The 21,000-nt window shown below is 39.2% G+C and overlaps 1 protein-coding gene and 1 non-coding gene across 8 annotated transcripts in view; both read right to left on the bottom strand.

Annotated features, from left to right (window-relative positions):
- The window catches only part of CACNB2 (calcium voltage-gated channel auxiliary subunit beta 2), a 408,788-nt gene that overhangs the window by 91,952 nt on the left and 295,836 nt on the right, over positions 1 to 21,000 (bottom strand). The gene's annotated exons all lie outside the window — the stretch shown is intronic.
- On the bottom strand, positions 134 to 240 carry LOC122682256. The gene has a single exon (XR_006337277.1). It is a non-coding gene; the product is annotated as a U6 spliceosomal RNA (small nuclear RNA).

The following is a 21,000-nucleotide window of genomic DNA, read 5'->3' as shown; positions in this document are numbered from 1 at the left end:
TAGAAACTCAAACTCCTTTCCTTCTGTCTTGTCCTTTCTCTGAACATCTATTGTTCTTTTCTTTTTTTAAAAATGGTATATGAAAATTTATTACTATTGTGCTTTCATCATCAAAATTTATGATCTTGGTCTTAAAAATATGGAACGCTTCACGAATTTGCGTGTCATCCTTTCGCAGGGGCCATGCTAATCTTCTCTGTATCATTCCAATTTTAGTATATATGCTGCCAAAGCGAGCACTGTTCTTTTCTTAAGATGCTATTGAAGCCCGAGTTCTAACCATCCCTTGAAGTCACTCTTCACTGAGGTTTCTCCTGTGTGATGTGTGCTGCCCGTGTTAATCAACTGTTTTTCTTTTGTGATTTTGCCTTTTGTCAACCTAACATTTAAATGGGCCCAAGTGGGAGAACCTAGGAGAGTAGAAGGAATGAGAATTTCCCTCCCCTACAAAGAATCTTCCTTCCTTGGTGGTTTCAGCACTGGATTCAGAGCATTTTCTTCTGTCTTGTCCTTTTTTGTTCTTTTCCTTTTTGAAGTGGTCTATTTTTAAGGTCTCTATTGAATTTGTTACAATATTCCTTTTCCCCCCCTTGTTTAGATTTTTTGATCACAAGGCATGTGGGATCCTAGCTCCCCAACCAGGGGTTGAATCTCCATCCCCTGCATTGGAAGGCGAAGTCCTAATCATTGGACTTCCAGGAAAGCCCCTATCTGTCCATCTTCACTGTTGTTCGGGAAATTAAAATGGAGAAACTCTTGTTAAGGCTTCAGAGACAAGAAGGCAGAGCAGGCCTCTGACCTTGCTTCTGACCTGCCTGGACACTGCCCTTATGATGTGTCTGCTCGCCAGTGTACCAGTTGTTACCAGTAAGCTGAGTGGCACTATAGATAAGAGAGAGAGTGGGTCTTGGAATTCTTGAGCCCATGGAGGTCTGGCCAACCATGCTTGGGGTTTAACAAAAATCCTATGACTCACAAGATAAAACAAACAGCATTGTAAAAAGGTTAAAGTGAAACTAGAGCTGCAGTTTTGCTCACAAACTGACGATGATATCAGTTTGCAGATTAGGATTATAAGCAGGAACCCCCAAAACTGCAGTTTAACGTCTAGCCCATCAGATAGTTGCACTGTCCAGGATCTTTTCCCAACTGGGACTTCCCAGCACTGTTTGAATCTGGATGTTAGTTGGCCCAGTTCAGTGATGTATGTGCTGTTACTCTCCACTAATGCTTCTATTTCTCTTTTCTTTTAATGATTGTATATCAAAAGTAAGTTAGATAATTCTCTATTAAGTATTTAAATTGTTTATTTGTGCATAACAAGTGGTTTCTTCTGTTAACGAATCCTTTGAACCTGAGACGAAAATTAAAACTTGTGTCAAGAGAACCGTCAAAACTTCAGTATCCCCGGTCACAACTTGCTGGCTTCTACTTCGTATTCTTCAATTCCAGAAACTGCCATCACTGTTCTATCCCTGTTTCAAAATTTTATGTGCCTTTATCCACTGTTTCTTCTTTCACTTCTGGTCATTTTCTCACAAACAAGTGTCTTTTCTCTTTCAAGGCTCACCTTCGATCTGCAACCTGGGTTCTGCATTCTTCCTTCTCTAGAGCAGAGGCTCTCAGATTGAGGTCCCCAGATTGACAGCATCAGGAGCACATGGGAACTTGCTGGATATGTCAGTGGGTTCTGATACGTCAATGGGTTCCCAGATCTACTGAACCCAAAACTCTAGGCTAGGGTGGAGTGGTCTGTATTTTGTTAAACACTTTTTTTAACATGGACCACACTTTTAAGTCTTTAGTGAATTTGTTACAGCATTGTTTCTGCTTTATGTGTTTTTTTTTTTTTTTTGGCCACAAAGCAAGTGGGATTTTAGCTCCCAACTAGGGACTGAACCTACACCCACTACACTGGAAGCAAAGTCTCAACCTTTGGACTGCCAAGGAACTCCTGGAGCAGTCTGTGTTTTAACAAGACGTTTAGAGATTCTGATGCAGGCCAAAATTTAAGGACTACTGACACTGGAATTTAGTGGTAAAGCAAATATTTCCCTATCCCCCACTGATCCCTCTTTTCTTCTACTTCATCTTAAGAAAAGTATGAGTCCTACTTTTCCTACAACTTACATTCAATATTTATTTCATTGATAACTTTCTCTATACAAGGAACAAAATGTACTTTGCCATCATGCTTTCTTTTTAAGTCGCTCCAAGATCTCCTAAACAGGGCTTCCATCTCTTATCACATTCTATTCAAACTGTTCCTTCCAAGGTCAGTAACTTATCTTCCAAATCTTGAAAGTCCCACCCTCATTTCCTGAAAGAGTAAGATTCCAGTTCTCCTTCTGACCGACCCTTTCTTGGTCTCTGTTGCCATCTCTTTCTCTTCTATCTCACAGATATCCCAGCAAGTTTTCTCTTCTGAACTGATCTCACCTTGGTGGATTCAATGATCATCTCTAGATGATAACTCCAAATTCATCTTTCTACCCAAACCGCTCCTTTTAGCTGAAGTTCCAGGAAATATGCACGCTTCTAGATGTTTCCAACTTGCATGGGCTCTGAAATCTCAAATTTAGCACCTATGTCAATGTTATTCTTTTAATCCAATCAAATTCTCACTTCAATTTCCAAGTTTTTATTAATCACGTCATCATTCTCCAAACATAGTAATATGTATGTTAGTCGCTCAGTCATGTCTGACTCTTTGCAACCCCATGGACTGTAGCCTGCCACGCTCCTCTGTCCATGGAATTCTCCAGGCAACAATACTGGAGTAGGTTGCTATTCCCTGCTCCAGGGGATCTTCCTGAACCAGGGATGGAACACAGGCCTATTTATTAGGAAAATGAAAAAAGAATTTCTAAAAAGGTCTGCATTTTTGGAAACATCATTATTTTGGGATATATTTCAAGCATAGTAAAACACGTCCCCAAAATGTTTCAGAAAATGCAGGAACTTTTAGAAATTCATTTTTTAAAAAGATGCTTCTGTGGACAAATAAGTTTAGGGACTGGGACAAGGCCATCTTTAAGGAGACTTTAAGGAGAGTCACAGTGTATATTAGCCAATTAGAGGTTTTTGAGAAATGTATAAATACAGAAGAAAACACCACAGAGAGTTGCAACTTGATTTGGGCAAGATCTTAATTTCTTTGGTGATGCTAAGTAACGCCATGGAGAACATCTACCAATACACATTCAGGAGCGCTATCTTTATTCTGGCTCACCTCCGCCCCTTACATCTGATTATTAGTCCAGGCTGTTGATCTTTCCTTGCAGAGATCTCATTCCCAGTCCTATGGTCACCTCTCCATACAAGGTCCCTGCAATTTCTTGCCCAAGCATTGCAACACTTTCATCTCACTTTCATCCTCTTGAACTTTTAATTTCTTTTTAACATGAACATTTTTAAAGTCTTTATTGAATTTGTTTCAATATTGCTTCTGTTTTATGTTTTGGTTTTTGGCTGAGAGGCATGTGGGATCTTAGTTCCCCAACCAAAGACTGAACTTGTACCTGCTGCACTGGAAGACGAAGGGAGGTTCCAGGGATCATCCTGGACATTCCCTGGATCACCAGGGAAGTTCCCAATCCTCTTGAACATTCCATGCAGCCTAATTTTTTGAGGTCAGATTACCTGACTTCAAGTAAAGCTTAGGTCATTTTGCTCCTTGGTTCAATATCTTCTCTAAAGAATAATCGTCATCTTAGAGAAAGTAACATTTAAGGTCCTCTCTAACCCAGGATAATGTCTATTTGCCATCCCTTTCTCTCCCTCCATCCTTCAGTTCGCTGTATTTCATCTCATATGGACACTGACCTTTACCTTTCCTCACATCCATGCTCTGGACCACACTCTTCTCCTGCTGTTTCATGAGAAGCTCTCCCAAAACATCGTGGCTTCTCAAATATGACTTCTTGTCCCCAGTTCAGCAACTACACCACCACTTTCAGGAAGGTTCCTGATGTCCAGTTATCAATTGTCACCACTCCTAAAATCCCCTGCGCTCACCTCACTTGCTGAATCTGGTCTACAGTCTTCAGAATAAGACATGGTAAGGACATCTCAACCCTTTCTCATGCATATTCATCTCCCCCGTGTCTTGATCAGAGAGCTCTAGAAATAACTGAATAAGGATCAAATCACATTGATCCATACACAGAAAAGGAAAGGAATGCTCTTAAATTTGAAATGACAATGACATTTCAATGAAATGACAATGACCAATGACACTGGAAACTCTTTTACCAAAAGAACATGGGTGATGGAAAAGAAAACTCTCTATGTTCTTCCTTTAAGTGCAAGCCTCTTTTAAATACTAAGTGTTGCAATTTTGTTAAATTGAGGCTCTGTGGCTAGCTGTAAATACCCTAGTTCAAGATAAACTATCAGACACAGCAATTTGCACCAGTTCTCAGAGTGCCAGCTGCTAGACAATGTCCTCTTCTGTCGGGGATCAGATGGGGTCAGTTTCCCAGTGAAACTTGATATGGAACTGAGGAAAAGGAGAATAACGTTAAAGGACTTGTTTAGTCGCTAAGTCATGTCTGACTCTCTGCAACCCCACGGACTACAGTCCGCCAGGCTCCTCTGTCTGTGGGACTGCCCAGGGGAGAATACTCAAGTGGGTTGCCATTCCCTTCTCCAGAGGATCTTCCGGGCCCAGGGATCAAACCTTCATCTCCTGTATTGGTAGGTGGATTTTTTTTTTTTTTTTTTTAAACCACTGAGCCACCTGGGAAGCCCTTATCCTCGATACAAGAGACGTTTCTATTAAGGAGAAACCAGGATCAACTCAAAGTTATATAACCAACAAACCACAGATACTAGGGTAAAAACAAAACCCCAAACTCTGAATGACTAGTTCAACAATGGTTCTGAATCTTTCCAAAATACAAAGGTCAAACTAGGGAAACTTAGTCAAAGGGTTAGGCAAAAGTCCAAAAAAAGCCTGTTCCTTTTGGTCTGTTTCTCGCCACATCATTGTTTACACTTGTTCTCTCAATTTATGATTCCAACTGCAGTGAGTTTTCGCCAATACTTCAGCCAGTTTATTTGTCACTTTATCCTCTAAATATATATTTACTTACATATTTACATGTTACCTAATCCTCTAAATATATGTATATTTACTAATGTATCTGTTATATAAGATGGCCATAAGATATACATATTTTATATGTATGTAACTATATCTATCTCTATATGAATTGATGAAATAAAAGAACAGAAAACTAACATTTGCTGAATTCTCACAACTGTTGTCAAGTAGGTATTATTGTACAGAGTCCAGAAATCCACAGCAGCACAGCAGGGTGGGTTAAATACATTAACCCTGAGAATAATCAGGTGGATTCAAATTCCACTTAGTTACTAGCTGTGTGATTTTGAGCAAGTTACTTAATGGTCTCCCTTGAGAAAACAAGAATACCAATTGTACCAATTTCCTGGAGTTACAACAAGGATTAAATAAGGTAATATCTTTAAAGTACTTAGAACAATACTTGGCACTTGTTAAGATCTTTATATAAATATTTGTTGCAAGGAAAACACAACTGATGCAGGAACTTGGTTGAGAACTCACAGCTGAGTAAGTGGGCAAGTCTGAATTTTAACCCAGGGCTTTCTGACTCTTTTCATGCCACTGTCCTCCAGAGAAAGTACCGCTTATAAATTAACTGAGGGAAAAACACAAGACTCTAGTCACCATCCTCTGTGCAGTGGCCTGTTATGAGTTGAACTGTGTCTCTCAAGGTTCACATTGCAGCCCTTACCTCAGAACATGACCCGATTTGGAGGCAGAGTCTTTACAAAGGGAATCCAGTTAAAATGAGGTCATTATTATGGGCACTGATTCAATACAACTGGTGTCCTTATAAAAAGGGGGAAATTTAAACACACAGACCCACAAAGAGAGAAGATGACCTATAGAGAAACAGAAAGAAGGCTTATCTATCTACAAGGAAAAGAGAGAGGTCTGGAACAGACCCCTTCCTCCCAGTCATCTGCAGGAACCCCGCCAGCTTCTGTCCCTGGTTCGGCCACCCTAGACGTCTCTGCTTATAAGGATACCAGCCATACTGAGTTAGGACTTAGGGCCTAGCTTTAACTTATTTTTTTAAAGGCCCCATCTCCAAATACTGTCACATTCAGAGACATATATTGATGTTAGGGCATCTACATAGGAATTTGGGTGTAGGGGGTATACCATTCAGTCTAGAACACCGGCTGTGGATACACAAAGACTTGAAGAGAGAAACATGAGTCATTCCCCATCACTGTTCATTTTACTGAAAGACTTGTTAGCAAATGTTAAATACTTTAACTGCTAAGTATCTAGAATATTTCTCTTAAATCACATTTTGAAGTAAAGGTAAATTTTACATGGGGTTTTACTTCTTTATTAAAATTTTAAAAATATTTAATTGAAGCATAGTCATTTACAATGCTATGTTAATTTCCACTGTAGAGCGAAGTGACTCAGGTATATATATACACACACATACACACACACCCCTATTCTTTTTTTACATATTCTTTTCCATTATGACTTATCACAGGATATTGAATATAGTTCCCTGTGCTATACAGTAGGACCTTGTAATTTATCTATCCTGTATGTAATAACTTACATCTGCTAATTCCAAACTCCCACTCTATTCTTTCCCAACCACCTCCCCTTGGCAACCACCAGTTTGTTCTCTATGTCTCTGAGCCTGTTTCTGTTTTACAGATAGGTTCATATTTTAGATTTGTATTATGATTTAGATTCCACATATAAGTGATATTATATAGTATTTGTCTCTTTCTGACTTATCTTACTTAGTATGATAACCTCTACTTGCATCCATGTTGCTGCAAATGGCATTTAAATTTTATTTTTTTACTGAAATATAGTTGATTTACAATGTTGTATTAGATTCAGATGTATAGCAAAGTGATTCAGATATATATATATATATATATCCCTGAAGTTGCAGGAACTGAATATACTTAAGCTTTTTAATATTCTTCAGTATTGTCACCTTCATCCTAGGCACAAGAAAACTGAGTCTCATATTACCTCACTGAGCTAAAAGGAGGAGCCACATTCAAATCAGGAGTGTCTGCCACCAAGCGCAGGCCTTTCTGCTCCCTCACATTGGCTCTGTCCACTCACCTCATTCAGAGGACTGGTTTTCCAATCATGGAATGTTCTAGAAGGAATTAGGAGGAGACTAGCTTGAAGGTACTTAGAAAATAAAGTCACAGTTGCTCAGTTCAGTTCAGTTGCTCAGTCATGTCCGACACTTTGCGACCCCATGAATCGCAGCGCGCCAGGCCTCCCTGTCTATCACCAGCTCCCGGAGTTTACTCAAACTCATGTCCATCGAGTTGGTGATGCCATCCAGCCGTCTCATCCTCTGTCGTCACAGTTGCTAGGAGTCAGCAAATGCTGATGAACAACAAGCCTCATTAAGTTAAGTCTTATTCTCTTTTTGAATGGTTACTCAATTGGTAGGTCAAGAAACAAGGTAAACATAGTTGTCTGGACAATGAATTAGCTGCTTGACTGTTTTCTGCTTTCACACTTCTCCCAATTCCACAGACTTTCCACAAAACAGCCAGTGCTTCACTTTACTCTTCTGTTTTCCTCCCTCCCCTTCTCCTCCCTCCCTTTCTCTCTCACTTCCTCACATCCTTCCTTCCAATGTACAATTAAAATCAAATTATGTCTGCTTCTTGCTCAACACCTTCCACTGGGCCCTCCAATACTCACAGGAAAGTCCAAACTATTCCCCATTGTCTGAGTCCCCATGTGACCTATGGCTTGCCTTCCCTTCCCTGAGCTCAGATGCGATGGTTTCCAGCTGAGCCCAGGAGGTGCTTCTGAACTAGTGTCTTTGTCATCCCCTCTGCCCAGAACTCTACCCTCCAGACACCTACACGTGCACACTCTTACCCCGTCCAGGTCCCTGTTCAAGCGCCACCCACTCAGAGAAGCCATTTTTGATCACCCCCCAAACTCTGCATCCTCCTGCTTTTTAAAATTTGATTTTTAGCATGTTCTACTATGTCACAGCATATATTTATATGTTTGGGTGAGGCCTACTTGCCCCAACTAAACCATAATACCCTGGAGGGCATGGGCTTTGTTTAGTTTATGGCTATTCCTAGTGACTGGGACAATCCTTGGCACATACAAAGCTGAATGAATGAATGAAGAATGAGTCTGCGTTTCAGTTAAGGGTCAGATGAGACCTCTTACCCTTGTGGAGAAGTTGACAGAAGCTGAATGATTGAATAATCAAGCCGATTTATAACTGCAAAAGCAAGGGAACCTCGGGACTTTCCTGGCAGTCCAGTCAATAGGACTCCAAGTTTCCACTGCAGTGTGCATGGGTTCAATCCCTGGTCAGGGAATTAAGATTCCACATGCTGCATGGCACGACCAAAAACAAACAAACAAAAAAAAACCCCACAGAACAAGAGAGTCTCAAGAATCCTAATTCAAGATGTGATCATCTGAAGAGTGATTTGGAGCATGATTTTGAAGGTGGTTATGAGAGGCTGAGGACTTATGCCCCCAGAGGAAAGCAGTATGGAATAACTGGAGTTGGGAGGCTGGGGGCAGCAGGGGAGGTGTCACATTATACCTTGAAGGGGGTCAGAATATGCTGCTCCAAAATAAGCCTCTTTGCCAGAAGGATTATTTTGAGATGACGGCAATTCAGTATCAGTAGATGCAGTATGGTTTGGTTTTCTGCTCTCCCCTTATCTGCCCAAGTTCGGGGTGTACTTTTTCCTCATGAAGGTGTCTTCCTCTCCCAAACCAGGAACAGGAGAGAAACTCATTCCCAGAGGTGGGCACTTGGCCCCAAGTTGAGTCTACACAAACAAACCTGACTAAAATAGCCCTTATCTTCCACTGGTGTTCCCCATATATTTCCTAGTCACTTTCCCCTGTTTTGTTTGGAGCCCAAACTTCCTTTCCTTTGTTGACAATGGTACACAAGCCCTTCGGTCTAACCAATTCTTTGAGTTTCACTTCTTTTCTGTGAACTCTCATGCATGTGACATTAATAAAACTGGATGCCTTTTTAGTCTGTCTGATGCTAGTTTAATTTGCAGGTCCCCAGAGGATAACTCTAAGTGGGTACAGGAAATGCTTTTCCTCCCCAACAACCTTCACTTCATCACCATTCCACATGCCTTCTGAGTCCATTTGATTTAGTGCTTGACTAGATCACAATGAAAGTGTTTAATTCAATGCGTGCTCTACTTTGGAAGAGCTGTATTTATAGCACGTTCAGATAGGAACAATCAGCAGAAGGGCACAAAAACATATCCTATGAGGACTTAGGGATCTTTAGTCCGGAAGACAATAGGTCTTAAGAAGGAGGTGATCATATACTTCACAGGCCCATGGAGGAAAGAACTGGCACCAAAGAGTTAATCTTAAACCAAGAGGGACTGCACGGTACATAAGCCAGGGCTTTCCAACAGAGCTGTTGGCATTGGACACCGGCTCCTGGGCCAAGAGGAGAAGACACAGCCTTCTGGAGAGAGGTAGGGCAGGGCAGCAGATGGATAACTGGCCTGGATCACTCCTGAGGGTGGACAGTGTAAACACATGCAGCACACAGGTGGTCTGAGAGGTGGGGTCTCAACTAACCCCCCTTCCCACCACCAATCTGGCATCAGGTGCCTCATCACTAAAGCAAGGTGGATTTTTTTTTTTTAAAACTACTAACATTTACTTTATTTTTTATAATATAAGTATTTATTTTGGGGGGCATTTGTAGTTTATTATGTTTTATTTATTTTTACATATACAGGTATCTATTCTTTGTCCATTTAGGTTATGACAGAATATTGAGCAGAATTCCCGGGTTATATGGTAGGTCCTTGTTGGTTATCTATTTTCTTTAAAAACATTTTTTTTTTAACTTTTTATCTTTTTCTGTATTGAGGTATAGTTGCTTAACAATGTGGTGATAGTTTCAGGTGAACAGTGAAGGGACTCAGCCATACATATGCATGTATCCATTCTTTCTCAAACAGTTATCTGTTTTAAATATAGCAGTGTATACATGTCAATCCCAAACTCCTAATATATTCCTCCCTCTCTTCCCCCATAACCTTAAATTTATTCTCTAAGTCTGTAAGCCTGTTTCTGTTGTGTAAATAAGTTCATTTATATCATGTTTAAAATTAGATTCCACAAATGAGCGATATCATATGATATGTGCCTTTGTCTGTCTGACTTACTTCACTTAATACTCTCTAAGTCCATCCGTGTTGCTGCATATGGCATTATTTGACTCTATTTTATGGCTGAGTAATACTCCACTGTATATATGTACCACATCTTCTTTATATGTTCTTCTGTTGATGGACATTTAGGTTGCTTCTATGTCTTGGCTATTTTGGGGTGCATGTATCCTTTCAAATCATGTTTTTATCCAGATACATGCCTTGGAGTCGGATTGCTGAATCATGCGGAAGCTCTGCTTCAGTGGCTAGCAAACTCAGTTCCTCAACAGCTCATGCAACTCAACAATAAAACAATAAACAATCCAACTGGAAAATAGGCAGAAGACCGAAACAGAGATATCTCCCAAGAAGAAATACAGATGCCCAACAGACACATGAAAAGATGCTCAATCCTGCTAATTATTGTAAGTAAGTGTTAGTTGCTCAGTCATACCCGACTCTTTGCGACCCCATGGACTGCAGCCCACCAGGCTCCTCTGTTCATGAGATTTTCCAGGCAAGGATACTGGAGTGGGTTGCCATTTCCTTCTCCAGGGGATCTTCCCAACCCAGGGATCGAACCCGGGTCTCCTGCACTGCAGGCAGATTCTCTACTGACTGAGCTACAAGGGAAGCCCTGCTAATTATCAGAGAAATGCAAATCAAAACCACAATAAGGTACCACCTACAGTGGTCAGAATGGTCATCATTATAAAGTATACAAATAACAAATTTTGGAGAGAGTGTGGATAAAAAGAAACCCTCCTACACTGTTGATGGGAATGTAAGTTGGTGCAGCCATTATGGAAAACAGCATGGAGGCTTCTCAGAAAACTAAAGATATCATTACCATATGGATCCAGCAGTCCCACTTATGGGAATATAAACAGACAAAATAATTTTAAAAGATACATGCATCCCTATGTTCACAGCAGCACTGTTTACAATAGCCAAGACATGGAAGCAACCTAAATGTCCATCAACAGATCAAAGAATAAAGAAGATGTAGTTAATATATACAATGTAATACTACTCAGCCATAAAAAAGGACAAAATAATGCCATTTACAGCAACATGATGCAACTAGTGATTATCTCACTAAGTGAAGTAAATCAGAAAGAGAAAGACAAATGTCATATGATATCACTTATATGTGGAATCTAAACTAAGACACAAATGAACTTATCTATGAAACAGAAACAGACTTACGAACACAAAAAACAGACCTGCGGTTGCCAAGCGGGAGGGGATTGGGGCAGAAATGAGTGGGAAGTTGGAGTTAGCAGATGTAAGCTCTTATACACTGAATGGATAAAGGAAAACATCTCACAAGGTCCAACAAGCACAGGGGACTATATTCAATATCCTGTGATAAACCATAATGGAAAAGAACATATTAAAAAAGAATGTATATATATAAAACTGAATCACTTTGCTGTAGGGCAGAAATTAACACATTATAAAACAATTATACTTCAATAAAAATAAAAAATGATGACAATATTACAAAACAGAGTCTGCACCTCCACGCCAATGCTCAGAGGAGCGCCACTCAGTGGATGTTGGATTGTGACAAACATGAGAAATTAATCTTTACTGTGTTAGACCAATGGGATCTCTACGATCATTTGTTAGAGCAGGTAGCATTACTTGTCCCATTGGAAATGTCTATGAAAATTTTAGTTTTATACAACACTATTTAAATATCACATCATATATAAACTAATACAAAAAGAAATATTCCTCTTTCCAAACCCTTGTTCAGATTTTATAAAACAACCTTCTATAAGGTTTACATATATCTCATGCTTATCAGTGGAAACACAGACTCTTCTCACTCCTTTCCAGAGGAAACTTCCATCCAAGTGTTTGGAAACAGTACTTTTTGGAATCTTTAGGTTCACCATAGTCCATATTTATCATTGTGAGGTCATATTCCCAGAAATAAATATTAAATTCCTATTTAAAATTTAAGTCCAATTTATCAGGTGACATATAAATATCCCCCAATAATACTGATTCAGGCCAATGTACCTTCAGCAAACAATGTCTTGTTACTCAAAATACAGTAATTAAGGATGTGCTCGGGTTTCTCTGGTGGCTCAGTGGTAAAGAATTTACCTGCCAATGCAGGAGACATGGGCTCAACCCCTGGTTTGAGAAGACCCCACATGCTGCAGAGCAACTAAGCCCATGCACCACAACTACTGAGGTCTGCATGCCTAGAGTTCATGCTCTGCAACGAGAAGCCATGGCAATGAGAAGCCTGAGCACTGCAACCAGAGAAAAAGCCCGAACAGCAATGAAGATTCAGCATAGCCAAAAATAAATAATGAAAATTTTAAAAAGTGTTCCCTGTACCAGGAGTGTTAGTGAGGGTTCAAATATAAGGTGACACTCTCTTTTCTGAGGAATTTTCGGAGAAAAAGCTTCATTTTATATCCAGGGTATACAGGGCAATCTTTGGCAAATTTATATTTCTGAACATTTATTTTTGCAAATTTTCTAAGTGCATATGGAAAAAATAAACACAATTTATTCTTGTTTGGTTGTATAAGCTCATTTGGTTCTTGGCATCTACATAGAGTGGGAACCTAGTAACATCCTGTATGTATAAGAATCTCTGATTATTTTGTCAGGTGCCTTTGTGTTGAAAAAATACCAAGTATGCTCTGCAAACAACAGTACTTCTGATTATAAAACCATATATGTTAGAGAGAATTAATTCACATATGTATATGGTCTAAGTAGCCCTTTCAAGGGCCAACTGTTATCCACAATTCTTGCTCTAATTTTTCTTTACTGGTAGAGGGCAGGCAATGATTAACAGAAACGATACAGCACTGTTCTGGCTGGCTGATTAGGTTTTATTTATTAGCTAGACTCTGCTTTGTTCACCATGAATAAATTATTGCTGAAGGTTCACATTTATACTTTCCTACTCAAATTGCTGGCTTAGCAAAGTATGCTTGAAATGGTTTTTAAGATCTTGTTCAAATTTGAAATTAAGCTGACATTTCTCAACTTATCTACCAAAGAAGGGAAAACTTAATTCATAGACTAACTATTAATGAACAATGTAAATTAATTCACTATGTGTGTTCTACTCTTCTTTTACTAAAACTGGCTTAAAAATTTTCAAGGTAGTATCTAACACTTATCCTTTGGAACAATCGTCATAGAAGGTGTAACATTCATTTTCATTCTGGAAGTGAAAGTGAAGTCACTCAATTGTGTCTGACTCTTTGCAACCCTATGGACTGTAGCCTAACAGGATCCTCCATCCATGGGATTTTCCAGGCAAGAATACTGGAGTGGGTTGCCATGTCCTTCTCCAGGAGATCTTCCCGACCCAGGCATTGAACCTAGGTCTCCTGCATTGTAGGCAGACGCTTTACCATCTGAGCCATCTGGGTGGCCCATTCTGAACACTGAAATACTGATTCTGAAATACTCTGTTAACCTTATTGATTCACTAAAAATGATCTAAGGACACTCTAGATTTTTATGATTCTTAAAAGGTTATTCTACAGTCAAGGCTTATAGGACAATGGCTAATATTCTGGGCTCACTGATGCTATGGTTCTCCAAATAGGATCAGAATTTGTAGGGCTCTAAGTAGATCTCAGTGTTTTTGAGGTGTGTCTGTAGCACATACATGGATACGTACATAGAAAAAGAACATTTCAGGAGAGAGAAATCTATAGATAATTTTCGGTGAAAATAGTCAAAGATTTATTAGGTCATTATTTCATAGCTTTATATCTGTCAAAGACTGAGACAACAGGTATAACTGGGTAGGGCTTTGGGAAATTCATGAAATAGCAAGTACCCTACCCTCATAGAAATGACCCTTCATGCAGACACTCTAGTGTCAAACTGGGTGGATTTTCATGGCTTTTAAATAAAATTATTAGGGGAAATACTGACTGAAACCACCCACTCTGGCTAGGGACCACAATAACCACTTGCATGAGTTATTTTATGATAAGAGTTCCTAGTAAGGAACATGGAACTAACAAGCAACCATCAACTGGAAGAATTTGGAAAAGTCAAAAGGAGACTCCAGTCCATCTGTCCTACCAACCTCCCAGAATCCTCCTCATTGGAATCCATCTTGGCTGAGCCATGCATGTGCCACCCAGAAGGACCCGGAGTCAGAATGACTAGCCAGAGACAATTCAGAAACTAATCCCATCACATAAGACCTGAGACTGGGAGCCACATGGCGGAGCAGTTCCCCTGCATTTCCTGACCCTCCTGTTCTCACCTGGGCAACCCTCTCCAATAAAGTCTCTTGCTTTGTCAGCATATGTGCTTCCTTGAACAATTCATTTCAGACTGTTAGACAGGAGTCAACTCTCAGGCCCTGAAAGGGGTCCCTCTTCCTGCAACAAAATATTGTGTTGGATTATCTGTTGCCAGTTTGGCTCTATGCCATTCCCCATACTCTCCCATACATCAAAGGGCATGGATGCCTGGGAATTACATTTATAGAACTTCTGCCAGCAAGGAACCCAGCTGGATTTCCCCAAAGAAAGGCACTTGTGTGAGATGCAGAAAGCAGGAGAGAAACCATAATATTGCTCTACCATCAGCCATCAAGAGGTTTTCCAGTAAAATAGGCCAGCAGTTCTCAAAGTGTGGTTCAGGAAACGCTAAAAGTAGCTGAGATCTTTTTGGGGGTCCACATGTTGAAAGTATTTTTATAACCACAATGAGCAACTTCTTAATTCCCCTAAAGCTACTAGCAAACCTGAGAACTGGCAGCTTTCTCTGACTTCATTTCTTTAGTTCCTTTACATTTTGTAAATTTCTAATTCCCTGTACTAGATCCCTCCCTCTATGAAATATTTAGTGGTTTTTGTTTTCTTGACCAAACCATAATAGGATTGAATTGATGTTCAATATATGACACAATGGATTTATTTTTAGTAAATCTTTAAAAGTCACATCAAGTAGGAAATCTTTTCTCCACCTCCATCTCTACTCCCACTATGAATTAGAAGAATCTCTCTCAAAACATTTCCTATTAAAATTGATGGTCAAAATGCTCAGTTTGTTCTGTTTTAAAATGGCTATTCTATATTAAACATGCTATGTGCCTTTCAGAGAAAGCTCAAAATTAACTGAAAAGTGTTACAGGCAGGCAACTCTACCAGAGTTCTTATTGAAATGGACATGAATACTGTAACACATTTTGTTCTAACACAATACTGACATTCTGAGTTGTTCTATGCTACTTAAAAAGAAAACTCCATCTGATTAAAGACAATAGTTTTGATTGTGGAGAAAAAAACCTAAGGCTAGAAAGTGCCAAATTCACCATAACAAATTTATATAAGTCTAAAAGTTCATCTCCAAATATCACTCAAGTCATCATCTGATTACATCTGTCATTTGTACAAGGAAGGGTTTTTCTTGGCTTATCAATATCAGTCAGCCTCAGCATATACAGATTCTGAGACATTCTTACCACTCTTAACCCATTTCCTGATAAACCAACCCAATTCAAGCAAAGCTGTTGAGCTGTGAAAACAGCTATTTTGTGGAGGTGGGGTGGGGAGTTGGTCTTGATAACCACAACAATACTATCAAGAGGAATCTGCACAATGCAGACCTTGATGCCTCATTCATCACATAGTTTCCACAAAAACTGAATTACAAGAAATGCTGGGTACTTTAAAAAATAGAAACTAGTTATTGGGGTCTCTTATCCAGTTATTATAGGGAGGGAACACAGCCCCAAATTGGATTAAAGATTTACTGAGCATGGCCTTGCCCACCAGAGCAAGACCCAGTTTTCCCCACAGCCAGTCCCTCCCATCAGGAAGCTTGCTCAAGCCTCTTTATCTTCATCCATCAGAGGGCAGACAGAATGAAAACCACAATCACAGAAAACTAATCAAAACGATCACATGGATCACAGCTTTGTGTAACTTAATGAAACTATGAGCCATGCCATGTAGGGTCCCTCAAGACGGACAGGTCATGGTGGAGAGTTCCAATAAAACATGGTCCATTGGAGAAGAGAATGCAAATCACATCTGGTCCCATCCCTTCAAGGCAAATAGATGAGAAAAAAATGGAAACTGTGACAGACTATTTTCTTGGGCTCCAAAATCACTGCAGATGGTGACTATGAAATTAAAAGACACTTGCTCCTTGGAAGAAAAGCTATGACAAACCTAGTTCAGTTCAGTTGCTCAGTCATGTCTGACTCTTTGCGACCCCATGATTCACAGCACGCCAGGCCTCCCTGTCTATCACCAACTCCCGGAGTCCATCCAAACCCATGTCCATCGAGTTGGTGATGGCATCCAACCATCTCATCCTCTGTCGTCCCCTTCTCCTCCTGCCCTCAATCTTTCCCAACATCAGGGTCTTTTCCAATGAGTCAGCTCTTCACATCAGGTGGCCAAAGGACTGGAGTTTCAGCTTCAACATCAGTCCTTCCAATGAACACCCAGGACTGATCTCCTTTAGGATGGACTGGTTGGATCTCCCCACAGTCCAAGAGACTCTCAAGAGTCTTCTCCAACACCACAGTTCAAAAGCATCAATTCTTCTGTGCTCAGCTTTCTTTATAGTCCAACTCTCACATCCATACATGACCACTGGAAAAACCACAGCCTTGACTAGATGGATCTTTGACAAACCTAGACAGCGTATTAAAAAGCAGAAACATCACTTTGTCAACAAAGGTCTGTATCGTCAAAGCTATGGTTTTTCCAGTAGTCATGTATGGATGTGAGAGTTGGACCATAAAGAATGCTGAGTGCTGAAGAATTGATGCTTTTCAACTGTGGTGTTGGGGAAGACTCTTGAGAGTCCCTTGGATATCAAGGAGATCAAACCAGTCAGTCCTAAAGGATATCAACCCTGAATACTCATTGGAAGGACTGATGCTGAAGCTCCAATACTTTAGACACTTGATGCAAAGAACTGACTCACTGGAAAAGACCCTGATGCTGGGAAAGATTGAGGGTAGGAGGAGAAGGGGGCAATGGAGGATGAGATCATTGGATGGCATCATCAACTCAATGGACATGAGTTTTAGCAAACTCCAGGGAAGCCTGGCATGCTGCAGTTCATGGAGTCATAAAGGGTCGGACACAACTGAATGACTAAATAAAAACATATTATTATGACATATAATTATATGTCATATATATTAACATATATGTTACTATAACATATCAGTTATATTAAACTATTTTCTGTTCTTACAACAAATATTCCTCTCTTCTGTCTTTGGGAGCAGGATGAACCCCTTGCATAAAATGTATTATCTAGATCATCTCTCTATCTGTCTTCAGCATTGTACACTGCCTACTAACAAATAGGTTCTCAAATAAATATACAAATACATATATGTGTATGTGTTTGTATACATACATATTTTAATAAATAAATAGTATTACCTAAAATGTTACACTCTAATGAGATTAAAAAAAACAAACAAACAAGCACAGCATCATGTAGCCTAAAAGGGAGATATGCTTATAGATAAGATTAGGAAGGGGCTGACACAAGTCATCTATCTTTTGTTTCAATGGTGTTAAAACATTTATTTTGGTTGGATTACCTATTGCTTTGAGATATAACACCAAATGAGTTTCTGTTTCCAAATTGTTTTTGAAAACTTTTTATATTTTTATTTTTATCAGTTGTATTGAAGCATAAGTAGTGCACATGTGCACACACACAGAGTATAGTTTGGTAACTTAACTTTTGTAATTAATTAATTAACTAATTTAACTTTTATAACTAATTTTTAAACTTTTGTAACTATCTGGAACTACCACAATCAATCAAAACATATCTCAGGGTATCAGGAGGGATGAGAAGAAAGGATAACAAAGGAGCAAGAGGAAACTTTTAGGGGTGACAAATACAATTAATGCTACATTTAAAATTTTAAATCTTATTTCAAATAGAATATATGTGGTATTTTTGTTCAATCTGTGTCTAGTTTCAGATTCAAGGGAAAGTCTTAGTGAGCAGCTTGACATTTTGGAAGATTAAAAAGAGTTTTCATTTTTTTTTCACAAGGCTTAGAATCACATTAAAATTTCTAAAATGAATCTAGGGGGGTGGTTTAGTCATTAAGTTATGTCCAACTCTTGTGACCCCATGGACTATAGCCCACCAAGCTCCTCTGTCCGTGGGATTTCCCAGACAAGAATCCTGGAGCAGGTTGCCATTTCCTTCTCCAGGGGATCTTCCTGACCCAGGGATCAAATCCAGGTCTCCTGCATTGCAGGGGGTCTCCTTACTGACTAAGCCACAAGGGAAGCCCAAAATGAATCTATTCTTCCTTAAAAAGATAATAATGATCTTGTGACAGATATATGTTCATAGAAAGGACATGAAAGGGGTTAATAAAAATATCCTTGGAGCTTATCCGTTTTGTTTCTTGACTTTTATCAGAAGCATGGACAGTAATTTTGCCTTGGTTAATTTCCTTGATTTTTTGGCCCTTTCAAGGAGCAGAATATTGCTATTTATATGTCAAGCTTTTAAGCAAAGAGAAACACATGGTTAGCTCTGTATCTGTCATATTATGGATTATCAGAAGGAAAGCCTGTGTTGAAGTTGATATTTTCAGTAACTTCACTGAAGTGTTTTCCTCATTTAAATAGAATATATGAAAAAAAATAGAATATATGTGCTCTTAGAAGGAATAACCATAGCAAAAGGCCAAATTAGTTTTTTAGGTAGTGATGGGAAACTGATAAAAAAGAATTCAGGGCCTACTCTAGGAATCAGGAGAGAAGCAGATTCATTCTCTTCCCACAGACAAATGTAAATAGATGGGGAAGGCAAACAAGATACTCATTGTAAGCTGTTAAAAGCATATAGAGTCTCAGAAAAGGACACATCTGCATATAAATAGAACTACACAAGAATCTGACCAAACCCAGATATAAATTATTAAGAGATTATCTACTTCAATCCTCCATTTGGTTAACATGTGAAATATAAATTTATAAACGCTTTTCCTGATAAAGAAGAATTGAATACATACGGAGAAGGAAATGGCAACCCACTCCAGTGTTCTTGCCTGGAGAATCCCAGGGATGGGGGAGCCTGGTGGGCTGCCGTCTGTGGGGTCGCACAGAGTCGGACACGACTGGAGTGACTTAGCAGCAGCAGCGTACTTATCACACTTCTTGTAGCTCATTTATGGACCAGAATCCCAGCTACTCTTTTTGCTCATTTCCTTTTGAAAACATGTCTCAACTCAAAGTACAGTCCCAACACTTCACACTGCCCAGTCCCAGTTGAGACACTGAACTCTAATAAAATACTTTCAGAAGGTGACCAGCAATCACTGGACTTCTCCAGTGGCTCAGATGATTAAAAGTCTGCCTACAGTACGGGAGACCTGGGTTTAGTCCCTGGGTTGGGAAGATCCCATGAAGGAAATGGCAACCCACTCCAGTATTCTTGCCTGGAAAATCCCATGGGCAGAGGAGCCTGGTGGGCTATAGTCCATAGGGTCGCAAAGAGTTGGACATGAGCGAACATGTCCGGCAATCACTTAAAAAATTCCTTACATGTAAATACTCTGTGCTGCTATGAAGCTCTGAGGCATGTTTATATGGATAAGTCTGACTCAATTTTATCATTTTATCTAATATTTTTTAAAAGATTTTTTATGGGGACCATTTTTTGAAAGTCTATATTAAATTTGTTACAACATTGTTTCTGTTTTATGTTTTGGCTTCTTGGCCTTGAGGCATATGGGATCTTAGTTACCCAACCAGTGATTGAACCTGTGTCCCCTGCATTGGCAGGTGGATTTTTAAACTAATGGGCCACTAGAGAAGTCCCAGTCTTATCATTTTAGAAGAGCTCATATTAATCTTGGCCTACTTAAGAAACAGTTTCTTTTTCCCTATTATTTTGGGTACCATGACCCTTTTTAAAAATCTTGATTTTCTGTCTAACTTGGTAGGTAAATACTTATAAAATGAGTAGAGGATTTTACCAAAACCCAGATGCAATAATGTAGCTTTTCTCTTAAGTCTGACAAGGAGGAAAATTTGACATTTTGGACAGCCATTTCCCCAAAGAATAGCTAAGAATGTTAAATTAATTATTGTTTTTGAACCTCTCAGAGATCATGGTTGAGAATTTTCCGGGTTAGGTAAAATACTCAAATCTTCTGATTTTAAGAGGTATGAGGAATCTCAAACAGAATTTAAAAAAAAAAAAAGGGAAATCTGCATCTTAACAAAGCATAGTGACATTGCAGAACACCAAAGACAGAGAAGATCTCAGAGCAGCTTGGAGAAAAAGAAAGTGTATACAGTCATGCTGAGAACTGACTTCTCAACAGCCAGAAGCCACAAAATGGTAAAATTCACCATCCAAGTGCTAGGAAAAAATATCAACCTAAAATTGTTTTTAAGCAAAACTATCTCTCTGAGTTTTCTTCTTTTGTCAGAAAAAAGAGACTTTCTCACCAAGAATGTTCTCCTGGAAGAAACTAACAATGGTATCAGAAAGAATCCTTAATACTTGAAGTAAACGGTGAACAAAGGCAGGAATCATGAAATGGATAAATCAAAACAAATACAGAATTGATTTTAAAAGATAATAATAATAATAATGCTATGTATATCATGTAGGATTAAAAAAAGCAGATAAGGTGAAATTATTAGCAGAAATATGTCAGAAAGGAGTTATCAGGCTTAAAAGTTCAAAAAGTGAAAGTCAAAGACACTCAGTCATGTCCAGCTCTTTGTG

Source organism: Cervus elaphus, chromosome 23 (genome assembly GCF_910594005.1).
Source record: "Cervus elaphus chromosome 23, mCerEla1.1, whole genome shotgun sequence".
Classification (NCBI taxonomy): Eukaryota; Metazoa; Chordata; class Mammalia; order Artiodactyla; family Cervidae; genus Cervus; species Cervus elaphus.
Note: the sequence above shows the minus strand (reverse complement) of the source record. Positions and strands in the feature narration are given on the sequence as shown.